The sequence below is a fragment of the Mustela nigripes genome, chromosome 7 (genome assembly GCF_022355385.1).
Source record: "Mustela nigripes isolate SB6536 chromosome 7, MUSNIG.SB6536, whole genome shotgun sequence".
Classification (NCBI taxonomy): domain Eukaryota; kingdom Metazoa; phylum Chordata; class Mammalia; order Carnivora; family Mustelidae; genus Mustela; species Mustela nigripes.
The window spans coordinates 80,147,227-80,160,694 of NC_081563.1; the positions used below are offsets into that span (position 1 = coordinate 80,147,227).

At 37.1% G+C, this 13,468-nt stretch overlaps 1 non-coding gene and 1 pseudogene across 1 annotated transcript; both read right to left on the reverse strand.

Moving 5' to 3' along the window:
* Positions 1-1,237: 1,237 nt before the first annotated feature.
* Positions 1,238-1,344, reverse strand: LOC132022872 (U6 spliceosomal RNA). The gene has a single exon (XR_009405763.1). It is a non-coding gene; the product is annotated as a U6 spliceosomal RNA (small nuclear RNA).
* Positions 1,345-9,278: 7,934 nt separating this feature from the next.
* On the reverse strand, positions 9,279-13,446 carry LOC132021619 (synaptosomal-associated protein 23-like; annotated as a pseudogene).
* Positions 13,447-13,468: the final 22 nt, after the last annotated feature.

The window sequence follows — 13,468 nt, forward strand, 5'->3', positions numbered from 1 at the left end:
CGCTTTGGATTCACTTCTCTGCCGGTCCTACCTTTCAGAAAGTGGTTGTTTTTCTGTTTCCAGAATTGCTGTTCTTCTTCTCTTCGATCTGCCGATGGATTTTCAGGTGTTTGCAATCTTTAGATAAGCTATCTAGCTGATCTCCGGCTAGCTGAATCAGTCTCAGCTTGCTACTTCTCCGCCATCTTGACTCCTCCCCCCCAGAAATTATTTTTTAGAGAAGTTTTAGGTATATGGGAAAATTGAGTGGAAGGTGCAGAGATTTCCCACATATTCCATGTTCCCACTTATGCATAGCCTTTCCCATTATCAGCATTCCCTTCCAGAGCAGTACATTTGTTACAACTGATGACCTACATTGACATAACATTATTACCCAAAGTCCATAATTTATATTATGATTCATTCTTGGTGTTGACTTTGCTGTGGGTTTGGACAAATATACAATAACATGTGTTCTTAGTATCATACAGAGTAGTTTCACTGCCCTAAAAACCCTCTGCGCTCTTTTCATGCCTCCCTCCCCTTTCACCCCTGGCAACCACTCTCTTTATTGTTTCCATCAAATTGTCTTTTCCAGAATGTCATGTAGTTGAAACCATATAGTATATAGCCTTTTCAGATTAGTTTCTTTCACTTTGTAATATGTATTCAAATTTCCTGCATTTTGTTGTTGTTGTTGTTTAGTAGCCCATTTCTTTCCTGCACTGAATAATATTTGTCTGGATGCACCATGGTTTTTATTCATTCTGTTACTAAATACATCCATGGCTTCTAAGTTTTAACAGTTATGAATAGAGTTGCTATTGAATATGCTATTGAATATGAATATGAATATGAATATGAATGCTATTCATGTGTAAGTTTTTACACAGAAATGTTTTCAACTCCTTTTGGTAAATACCAAACAGTGTAATTTCTGGATTGTATTGGCAAGAGCAAGTTTAGTTCTGTAAAAGATTTCCAAACTGTCTCCCAAGATGACTGTACCATTTCGCATTCTTACCAGCAATGAGTGTGCATTCTTGTTGCTCCACACCCTTACCAGCATTTGCTGTTATGTCATGGATTTTGGCCATTCTAATAAGTATATCACTGTTTTATTTTGCATTTCCCTGATGACATTTGATGAGGAAAATCTTCATGTGCTTATTTATCATCTGTATATATTTTTTGGTGTATATATATTTATCATCTGTATATCTTTTTTGCTGTATATCTAACTCTTTTTTTTTTTTTTAATATGGAACGCTTCACGAATTTGCGTGTCATCCTTGCGCAGGGGCCATGCTAATCTTCTCTGTATCGTTCCAATTTTAGTATATGTGCTGCCGAAGCGAGCACTATATCTAACTCTTTTAACTGGGTTGTTTCGTTATTGCTGAGTTTTTAAGAGTTTTTGTATATTTTGGATAATGGTCCTTTATCAGATGTGTCTTTTTAAAAATATTTTCTCCCAGTTTCTGATTTGTCTCCTTGTTCTCTTGACACTTGTTTTCACATAGCAGAAACTTTTAATTGTTGTGAAGTCCAGCTTATCAATTCTTTCATTCATGGGTCATGCCTTTGGTGGTGTATCTTAAAAGTCATCACCATACCCAAGGTCATCTGATTTTCTCTTGTGTTATCTTCTAGGAGTTTTATTGTTTTGTGTTTTGCATTTGGTTCTGTGATCCATTTTGAGTTAATTTTTGTGAAGGGTGTTAAGTCTGGTTTAGATTTTTTTTTTTTTTTTTTGTATAGGTTTATGTCTGGTGGTTCCAGCACCATTTGTTGAAGAACCCAATATTTGCTCCATTGTATTGCCTTTGCTCCTCTGTTGAGATCAGTAAGGTACAGTTATGTGGGTCTGTTTCTGGGCTCTTCATTCTGTACCATTAATCCATTTGTCTATTCTTCAACCAACAGTACACTATCTTAATTACTGCAGCTCTATGGTAGGTCTTGAAGTTAGTGTCATTCTTCCAACTTATAAAGAATAACTTTAGACCTTTAATAATGCAGTAGGGTGTAAGAGGAAGGAAAGCGTTTTGTTCCTATTGTTATTTCTCTACCTTTTATTGATCCTATACTTCTGGATCATAAACGAACTTCATGCATGCTTTCCCCGCTCTCTGGGGTGGGACAAGTTGGCAAGAGGGGCTGGAGTTTCGGATATTCTTTCCCCAGGGCCATTATGCTCTGACAAAAGCCCAGCAGTTTAGGCTTTGGTAATAGGTTTTCCTGAGAGCCAACCTTGTTAAGAACAGAATGCTCTGGCATACTTCAGAATGGCTCCTTTCCCTTTCTCCCTGTCAGAAGCATGAGAGGATTTTTTTCTGATATTAACTTTGAGAATCTGATAGAGACCCAGGGAAAGCTTAAAAATGTTTGGGTTCACTCCACCTCCATGAGTGGGTCCCCTGGAGTTTTTAACTCTCAGAGTTGTCCACATGCCTCGAGAAATCTACCAGTTACAGTTCAGGTTTCACTACCCTAGCACTGGTTCTCAAAGAAATTGCTATAAGATGTGATTCTCTATATTGACTCTATATTGACTCTTTAATTTGGGGGGCAGTGGTTTGACCTAACTTCTCTCATAGATACAGTGTTAATTTTTTTTTTTCAGTCTGTTCAGCTTTTGACTTGTTAGAATGAAGTGGTGACTTCCAAGCTTCTTACATGTTGGACTGGAATCTGGAAGTATCCTTCTTTTTAAAATGTGTTTACTGCTATAAATTTCCCATTGACCTCTGCTTTCATTGCCTCTCACATGGTTTGGTATGCTGTTTTTGTTTTCTTTCATCTCCAAAAATTTTCAGATTTCCCTTGTGATTTTTTGTCCTCTGGTTGAGTGTGTTGTTTAATTTCTTCATATTTGTAAATTTTCCAATTTCTCTTTTGTTATTGATTTCTAGCCTCATTTGGGGACAGAAGATAATTTGTATAATTTGAGTCTTTTTAATTTATTGAAAATTGTTTTGTAGCCTAAAATGTGACTATCCTGGAGAATGTTTCCTGTGTATTTGAGAAGAATGTATTCTGCTTTTATGTGGTGTGTCCCGTAGGTATTTCTTAGGGCTAGTTGCTTTATAATGTTGTTAAAATTCTCAGTTTCTTTCCTAATTGTCTTTATCCATAATTGAAATCTCCAAACGTTAATAGAAATGTCCATTTCTCCATTTCTGTCAAAGTTTGCTTCATTATTTTGGAGTTCTATTGTTGTGGACATATATTTATAATTGTTCTTGATTAACTAATTCTTAAAGATTATATATACTTTTTTCTCTCTAACAGCTTTTGATTCTTGTCTACATTGTCTGCTCTTAGCATAAGCATTTTAGTTCTCTTTTGGTTACTATTTGCATGGAATATCTTTCTCATGCTTTCAACTTCAACCCGTTTTCTTGATTTTTTAAAGATTTTATTTATTTATTTGACAGAGCAAGAGTGTGCACAAGCAGGGGGAATGACAGGCAGAGGGAGAAGCAGGGTCCCCACTGAGTAGGGAGCCCAACGTGAGACTCGATCCCAGGAGGACCCTGCGATCATGACCTGAGCCAAAGGCAGATGCTTAACCAGCTGAGCCACCCAGGTGCCCTTCAACCCGTTTTTGTCTTTTTTTTTTTTTTTTTTTTTAAGATTTTATCTATTTATTTGACACAGAGAGAGATCACAAGTACACAGAGAGGTGGGCAGAGAGAGGGGGGCTCAATCCCAGGATGCCAATATCATGACCTGAGCTGGAGGCAGAGGCTTAACCCACTGACTCATCCAGGCACCACCCCCCATTTTTGTCTTTAAATCAAACGTAAATCTGTCATACACAGCATATAGTTTGATCATGGGTTTTTGTTCATTTTGCTTGATTTTATCCATATTCATAATCTCTGCTTTTGTCTGGAGAGTTTAATCTATTTACATTAAAATGATTACTGATAAGGAAGAATTTACTTCATCATTTTGCTATTTTTTAGGGGGGAGTCATATATTTTTTGTTCTTCATTTCCTCCTTTACTGCACTTTTTTGTGTTTACCTGATTTTTTTTGATAGTATATATTTTAATTTCCTTCTTATTTCCTCTTGTGTATTTAAATTTCTTTTCTTTGTTATCATGGGGATTATTTAAAAAGTTCTAAATATATAACAGTCTAGTTAGAATTGGTAACAACTTAGCTTAAATATACAAAATTCAACCTCTGTACAGTTGTCCATATCTGTTTTGTTATATAAATTATATCTTTATTCATTACATTCTCACTAACATAATTATTGTTTTATGCATTTGTCGTAAATAATGTAGAGTGTTTAAAAAGAGCAACCAGAGGGCGCCTGGGTGGCTCAGTGGGTTAAGCTGCTGCCTTCGGCTCAGGTCATGATCTCAGGGTCCTGGGATCGAGTCCCGCATCGGGCTCTCTGCTTGGCAGGGAGTCTGCTTCCCCCTCTCTCTCTCTCTGCCTGCCTCTCTGCCTACTTGTGATCTCTCTCTGTCAAATAAATAAATAAATAAATAATCTTAAAAAAAAACAAAACAAAAAGAGCAACCAGACCCTAAAAAGGAAGCAAGCCATTGAAGGTTTATCACTAGTCCTTACTCGATGGTTATACTGATGGGGATGTTAGAAGAATTTAAGTTCCCAGGTTAGCTTTCTATAAAAGACCAAAGATAAATGCCCTCATTGGCAACTCTGTCCAGACTCCTCTCTTGATTTTTTTGTATCTTCACTTAATAAACTTCTATGGCTTCACTCACTCTCTGTTGCCCATGAGTTTCATTCTTTGACTCCATGAGACAAGAACCTAGCTCTCCTGCTTCAATATTTCCTTTTTACAACTTTTATCTATTTATTGATATTGTTTATACATTGTTCTTCAGGTTTCCTATAGCTTTTTGTCCATGTTTTACTTAAAAGTGGTTTCATATATTTAGAACAGTTGATTTAAAGTTTGTCTAGTTAGTCCAATGTGTGTACTTCCTCATGGAGAGTTTCTGTTAATTTCTCCTGTAAATGGGTCTGTCATACTTTGTTTACATGCTTCATAATTTTTTTGTTGATGACTGGACATTTTTAATATTATGATGTGTTGGGAAAGCAGGTTCTTCAGCCTCCCCAAGGTTTGTTTTGTTTTGTTTTTAATTTATTTGACAGACAGGTCACAAGTAGGCAGAGAGGCAGGCAGAGAGAGAGAGGAGGAAGCAGGCTCCCTGCTGAGCAGAGAGCCCGATGCGGGGCTCGATCCCAGGACCCTGGGATCATGACCTGAGCCAAAGGCAGAGGCTTTAACCCACTGAGCCACCCAGGTGCCCCCAGTTTTTTTTTTAATTATTATTTCTATTGCATGCTATTTGTGTAGCTGTTCAGTGACTTTTCTGAACAATTTTTGTAAAAGTTGGTTATTTTCTTGTCACTTGTGCTTTGAAGCTTCTGTACCCTTAGTTTGTGTTCAGCTTTTTATAGAAATTTCCTTGAATATCAAAAGAAAGAGAGGGAGGAGGGGAAAATGCAGAATAAAAGCCCTTGTCATTTAGTACTGGGGTACTTGTGTTAGGATATCTACACCTCTGCCTTCGCCTTCATTTCTTGCTTTCACTGAGCACAGAGTTCAGCCTAAAGTGGAAGCTCAGAGTCTTCTCTGGTCTTTTCAGACCATGCATCCTACCTCGGATATTCATAGGACTTTTGAAATTCCTCAGTGTAAAAGTGCAGCTTTGAATGCCCTAATATTCCTGAAAAAACGCTCTCCCTCAGTTTTCTTCACTGGCTTTGGTACTCTCTTGTATGCTTCAACTATAATGTTTTGCCCCAAATGGCTGCACATTGCTCATTTACCTTAAACAGTTTAAGGAATGCCTGCTGCTTTTCCTCCTGAGCTCTGAGTTAGGCAAAACAGAAATGAATTCCCTGTGTCAGTCCTTCAAGTACTGTCGATAAAGAAACAAATCTTTGCAAATAAGGTCTGTTCTGCTCTCTTCAGCATCAGGGAGTAGGATTCTCCACTGGGAATGCAGGCTACTGTCTTCAAGACCACCACACATTCAGGAAGGGGGTGGGACAAAGGCAAATAAAAATGGCAGAAAGATTCCTACTGTTCTTGAATTTTTTTAAAAAAGATTTTATTTATTTATTTGACAGAGATCACAAGTAGACAGAGAGGCAGGCAGAGAGAAAGGGGCAAGCAGGCTCCCCGCCCAGCAGAGAGCCCAATGCGGGGCTCAATCCCAGCACCTCGGGATCATGACCTGAGCCAAAGGCAGAGGCTTTAACCCACTGAGCCACCCAGCAACTCTACAATTTGTAGCAACTCTACAATTTCTGGTGACCAGAATTGGATTTAGTTTGAAGGGTAAATATATTTTATATTTTCAGCCTTATACTGGAAATTCTCCAATCATTTCCTGGTGTCTGAAGCTTGTTCAGTAGATAACTCATTATATTCTCTAATTTCTTGCATAATCATAATTTTATGTACGGTCTTATTTCTTGAAGTTTAGTTGGCTCAATATAAAAGCCTTAGTTCAGATTTCCCCCATCTAAATATATTAAATATGCCACTCTATTTCTTTTGGCATCAAGTGTGGTGTATAAAATTCCAATGTTAACTCAATTTTATTTCCCATATAAGTGACCTGGCCTTTTTGCCTGAATGACCAAAACCTTACTTTCTTCTTCTCCTTTAAAGGTCAGTAGTTTTATGAGAGTATTTCTCAGTAGTGGCTATTATGGGTCAGTTTTACTAGTATATGAGATGGCTTTCTAATATAGAAGTTCAAATCTCATTGTTTCAGTAGAGTTTTATTCAGTTATCATTTTGGGAATGTCTTCCTATTCAATTCCTTTGTTTTTCTTCTTCACAGCTTCTTCTTTTAATTATGGTCTTTGCCTGGCTTCCCATATTTAACGTTTTTTCTAAAGAGTCCTTTTAAAGCTTTCTGTTGTCTACTTCCTCCTGTTATTTTTTCTCTTTTAAGCTTCATTTGTGAAACGTTTTTATTTTTCTTTCTTTCCTGAGCTCTATGAGCTTTTTCATATTCTCCTATTATCTTGTTATTCACCTTTCTATTCGTTGTTCCTTTAGAGTTTCTATAACCTTTAAATGGTTTATTGAAATGTATACTTTAAAAGAATGAATTGTGACAAGTCAAGTTCTGGACATTTTCACCATCCTAAATGAAACCCCATACAAACATCGGTCACTCCCATCCCTTGGCAACCCATCTTAAGTAACTATTAATTTACTTTCTGTTCCTATAGATCTGAGTTTTCTGGATATTTCATAAACAGGATCATACATGTAGTCTTTTATCACTGGCTTCTTTAACTTGGCCTAATGTTTTCAAGGGTCATCGATATTATAGCATATATCAGTTACCTTATAGAGTACCATATAGGTCTCTGATCCATTTAAAATTTTGTATATTGTATGAGGTAGAAGTTCAACTTCATCCTTCAACATGTAAATATTTAGTTGTCCCAATGCCATTTGTTGAAGAGATTATTCTTCCCACTTGAATTGTCTTGGCACCTCTGCCAAGCATCAACTGACCACAAATTATTTCTGTACTCAATTCCATTGATTTATATGTTTATCTTTATGCCTGCATGTACCACAGTCTAGATTATTGTAGCTTTAAGGTTTTATCTCCCCTGCTTGTTTCAGGTTCAGTTTGTTCTCTCTCAATATTTTTAAGGTAGGGTTTGAGTTTTTTTTGTATCCTTTAAAACAGGTGCTTACTGCTATAATTTCCCTTTAAGTACTGTTTTAGTGGCATTCCATAAGCTTTGGTGTGCTGCATTTTTGTTTTCATACAGCTCAATGGATTTCCTAATTGTGATTTTTCTCTTTGACCTACTGACCAAATTTATGGAGTGCATTAATTTCTACACACTTTTTAATTTTCTAGATTTTTGTAACTTATTTGTAATTTCATTCCATTGTGACTAAAGAACAGACCTTTCATTATTTCAATACTTTTGCATTTATGGAGGCCTGTTTTGTGTTCTGGCATATGATGTGTCTTGGAGCATATTTTATGCAAGCTTCAGAATTGTGCTGGTCTGTGAATGCTCTATAGATATATTTGGTGTAGTTGGTTTATAGTGCTGTTCAGGTGTTCTGTTTCCTTATTGACTCTCTTCCTACTTTTTCTATTCATTGTTGCAAGTTGGGTCTTATTATTGCTGAAATGTCTATTTTCCTGTCAATTCTGTCAAGTTTTGCTACAGAATTCTGACAGCAAAATATAGAATTGTCAAGAACTTATGGGCTGTGTTGTAAGGTGTGATGTTTACACTTGTTAATAGATTCTTGATGGATTCTATTTTATCACTGTAAAATGAACCTCTTTCTGTAGGAAGTTTTTATTTTCATATCTTTGTTTAGCCACTTCAGCTCTCTGATGATTGCCGTTTGCAATGGTATTTTCATTGTATTTTTAACTTTTGAATCCAAAGTGTGTCTACTGGGGACAGCGCATAGTTGGATCTTGTTTTTGTAATCCAGTCTGACATCATGTAATGTTACTATTTATATGGTTGGATTTATGTATTTTGCTTTTTAATTTTTACATATGTCATACACCATTTTTTCCTTTGTTCTTTTTCTGATTTCTTTTTCAACTGGGTTTGTTGTTGTTGTCTTAACTTTTAAGTTTTTTAGTTTTGTTTTTTGTTTTAATTTTTTAGGTAGGCTCCACACCCAGTGTGGAGCCCAATTCAGGGCTTGAACTCACAACCCTGAAATTAAGACCTGAGCTGAGATCAACAGTCAGATGCCTAATTGACTCATATTTTCTAGTGTATTATTTTGATTCCTTTTAGTAATCATTTTTTTGTATTTTTTTACTTTCTCAGCGGTTACTCTAGGCATTTACAAGTATATACCTTGTTAGAATCTACTTTAGCTTTATAGTAATTTAATTCTAGTGAAATATAGAAATGTTATTCCTATAAAGCTTTTTTTTGTTAAATATGTTGCATCTTTATATGTTAAAAATGGATCAATACATTGCAATAATTTTCATAATTTTGTTTCAAAATAGTTGAAAGAACAAGTTATATGTAGTTTTTTCTTTTTTAGTTATAAAATTTAATTGTAAAGATCAAGCAGTGGTTATTGGTCAAACCAATGCACATTAATACCTGTGAAATATGCAGACACTAGTTCTTAAATAAAGGTGACAAATACCAATCAGATTCTTATAACACTGTTGGATCTAAATAAATGTCATCCTGGACATTATTCAATCCATAAGGCTAACTGAATGACAGTGCAATCATCAATAATTAAACCAAAGGCACAATTTTCCAAATCACTTTTAGTTAAGCAGAATAAATTCTAGCTTTTTAAAAGTCTAAATATACAAAAAACTCAAAGCAATCTGTTTTTCTACCTGAGATCAAAACAAGTTTCTTATATCCTATCTAAACATGATTCTTGACATTGAGGTAAATCTGAATTCACATAATATACTTTGTCAAACTTTTCCAAAAAAATTTAAGCCCTCCTTTAGAAATTCTCATGTTACACATACATTATGTACAAGATTAAGAGGCATGTAATGGGACCATGATACTACTAATAATGTGAAAGTAAAAAGTCATTCATTTATACAAAGTGTTCCTGTATGGTGCAGTATGAAATGGGATCACTGTCTTTGTACATACGCAAATCACCAAATGTTCAGAAACTGAGCCCACTTTGAGAAAAGTCATTCTATTTTTCTGGAGCAGAGGTTGCCAAGTTGTGATGTATAACAAAAATATTGTTTATAAGAGCTATGAAACCAAGTATTAGCCTAAATTGGCAGTAACTGCAACTTAAATTAAAAATTAAACCCAACTAGAGCTTTACTGTGGCTATACAACTTTTGCTTTGGGGCCTACAGGTTTCACTGAGGTAACAACCCCTTATCTTGCCTCTCTCTCCTCCTTGCACTCCCCCTGCCTCCAGCTTCTTTCTTCATGGCTGTCTTTGGCAATGCTTCTAAATCTTCAAAGCAAAAGAACCTGCTAGAGTAAATGAGGAGGATGAAAACTAACACAATACATGATGTACAAAAACCAATCTAAGATTATGAACCAAGAAAAAACAAACACTAGAAGGAAGGCTGAGCAGCAGTGTACCCGCAAGGGAAAGTAAACATAAAAAAGCAATAGGGCATCTGTACTCTTGGCCCTTCTTGCACATTATCTCCTGATTGAGAAGAGCATGGCACCAAAACGTCGAACTCTCAAAAGGTAATGACTTTGAAGGAGGAGCTAGAGAAGCGAATACATGATAAAGAAGTACAGCAGCAGCTTTAACGGTCAATGAGTTTCTTTGCTCAGGCATTGGCGACATCGGTATGGTCTTGGTTGGTGTCAGCCTTTTCTGTGAGCCAGTCTATTTGTCGATTTTGAGCCTCAATCTCATTGCCCATGTCCAGGGCCAAGTCTTTTAGGTTTCCTAGTATACTGCCCACTTGAATTGGTTCTCTTCCATCTCATTTTCTCTGGCATCGTTGGTTATACATTTAATGTATCCACTGCTAGCTGCTCCAGTGGTTGGTTGAAGCTGACCATTTGTCACATGGTCTGGCTGCATAGATAAACATTGCTAGGAGAGCTGTCTCCACCATCTCCCCATGTTGCCTTGCAGGTCTTACCAGACTCAAAGTTCTTTGTCCTATTACACGGGCAGACGCAAAGGCCACAGCACTTATTGGGTTCTGTTAAAGTCTTCTGTGTCTCTCTCATGTCTTTATTTGGTCCAGGCCTTCTTCTATGTAGTTTAGTTGCACCCCTTGTTCATCCAGCATAGTGACAGTCTTGATTCCTGCATCCTGAGAATTAAGGGCTAAGCCCCGTATTTTCCTTGTACTTTCCAGAAACTCATCCGTAACTGGATGAGTGGATGGACTCTTAGTTGAATTTCTTCTGGTGATAGATTACCCATGAAGAATTAGAACTTTGGATAAGCACAGAAAGTGAAACGTAGATATTCAAGCAGCTCTGGCCACTCCTCTTGCTTTGCAATGGCTTGGACACCCCCAGGCCTGACCTGGAGCTACATCCTCCTAGTGCCTGCTTATTTATAGTTTTTTATATTAACTTTTTTTTTTTTTTTTTTACCATTTCATGTTCTCATTTCTTCCTGTGGATTCATTATTGAAATACAGTTTTGCTTCCACCACCTGCTTGATGGTGTCACAAATATACATTTCTACGTTATAGATAACACAATTATATAGTTTTGTAGTATTGCTTTTTAAGTCAGCTGAGGGAAGAATAGGTCATTACAATGCCTCTTGTAATTTCCTACAGTTACCTTCTTCAGCACTTTTTTTCATGGATATTTGAATTACTGCGTGGTCTCACTTCCTTACAGATTGAAAAAATTCACTATTTCTTGTAAGATCGGTTTCCTAGGAATTAATTCTTAAAATCTGAGAATGTCCTCACTTTGCCTTCATTTCTGAAGGATAGTTTTGTTAGAAGATTCTTGATGGATGGTTTTTTCCTTTCCAGCACTCTGCATGTTATCATCCCACTGCCTTCTGGTCTGTTTCTGATAAATCAATCATTAATGGAGTTTTCTTGTACCTAGTGGTTTTTTGTCTTCAAGATCTCTGTTTTTCAGTATTTTTAATCTGACATGTATGTGGGTGTAGACCGAATGGTCTACTTTCTGTTAAGAATTTACTGATTTTTCTCAGATTCATGTTTTCCACCAGATTTGGGATTTTTAAGCATTAAGAAATCTTCAAACTATTTTTATGTGTATTTTCTTTCTTCTCTCTTGGGAATTCCCATTACACATATGTTGGTGATTCATATTTCTCTCAGTTATTTTTCACTCCCTTTTCTCCTGCTCTTCAGGCTGTTATTATCTGCATCATTTGATTCTTCTAAAATACTTTGTTTTCTATTTATGAAATATCATCATACCTTTACCTTAGCATGGGTTTAGTTTTTTAAAAAATATACTTATGAGAGCTTCTTGGAAGGTTTCTGTGCTTCGAACATCTGGGTCCACTCAGAGGCAGTTTCTTTTTACTGTTTTGAAATCCCCTTGGTTCTGGGACACACTTTACTCTGCTTCTCCACAGATATTGGAGCTTTTTGTTTAAAATTGGATAGTTTAGATAATACAGCAGCTCTGGAGACTCATCCACTTCTCTTCCCAAGGCTTTTTAGTGACTCAGCTAGACTCTCCAAGTCCATATACCCTGCACTGTACAGCATCTGATGCTCCTCTGGAGAGAGCACAGCCTGAGAATGTGCAGTCACTCGGAATCCTCCCTCCAACCCCAAGGACAGTTTTAGAAGGGCATTTAGGTTGCTTTCTCCAATCTCCTCTTAAGGGTTCTAGTTTGCCTCCACTGTTACCATACTGTAATTAACAGCCACTAATTGTTGGTGGGCCTATTATTTTGGGCACTTGGGTGCAAATGGCTACACAGTTTGAGCCAATTAAATTCAGCCCTTATAGTCTCTTTGAGGCTTGTTCTAGACCTAGGACTACTCTTAGTTGCCTTTCATTCTCTGTTAGGATTATCACTGGTTTCCCTTTTGCCTGTTGCTATCACAGAGTTACCAGTCTCTTCGTCTGTCTCTACTCCCACTCTAAATTTCCTTTGTCTATGGCAGCACCCTTAGGCTTTAACTTAGAGGATGCTATGGAAGCTGTTTACAGTCTGCTTACTGTCTCAGAGTTGGGGATGGGGAGAGTAGCCTGCTTTTCTAGGAGTGATAAATAGAGCAGTGGTCTATAAACAGAGCAGTGTGTGACAGCTCCTGGTCTTGTTTGCCTTTCCTTGCATGGAACCTCCACTCATAAGCTGGGGCAATAGCGATCAGAAAACAGTCATCTTGATCTACCATTCCTGGGCTAGATCTTCAGTGCTTTAAGTGGGGACTGGGTAGAGGAAGGAAGGTCCAGTCCTCTTTGCTACTGTTACCTGAAATAGAGCTCTGTGACATAGAGCTTGCGTGGAGGGGGCAGGTAGAATGAGAAATGCTAGCAGTCCGCTCATCCTAAGGAGAAACTGTGGGCTGAAATTGGGAGCTAGGGGGAGAAATGGTGTGGCTCAAATACCAAAGAGACTTACTATTCTTACCAAGTTTTAGTCTTTTCTTGAATAAATGTTTCTGTAATAAATGTTTTTATTTGCTATATGCTTTTATGACAATTCCCAAGACTTTAAGTAAAAAATATACATGTATTTACCAGTTATGGTTGTTGTCACTTGGGAGTCTGCAGATCATGTTGCCACTCCAATTATTTTTGAGAGAGAGAGTATGAGGGAGGGAAGGGCATGGAGGGAGAGGATCTTAAGCAGATTCTTTACTGATCGCAGAGGCTGACACAGGGCTCCATCCCAGGATCCTGATATCATGACCTGAGCCGAAATCAAGAGTCAGACACCTAACCAACTAAGCCACCCAGATGATCCTTCCTGATTATTTTTTAATGCATGTTTTAAAATATAAGCAATCAGAACCCTTT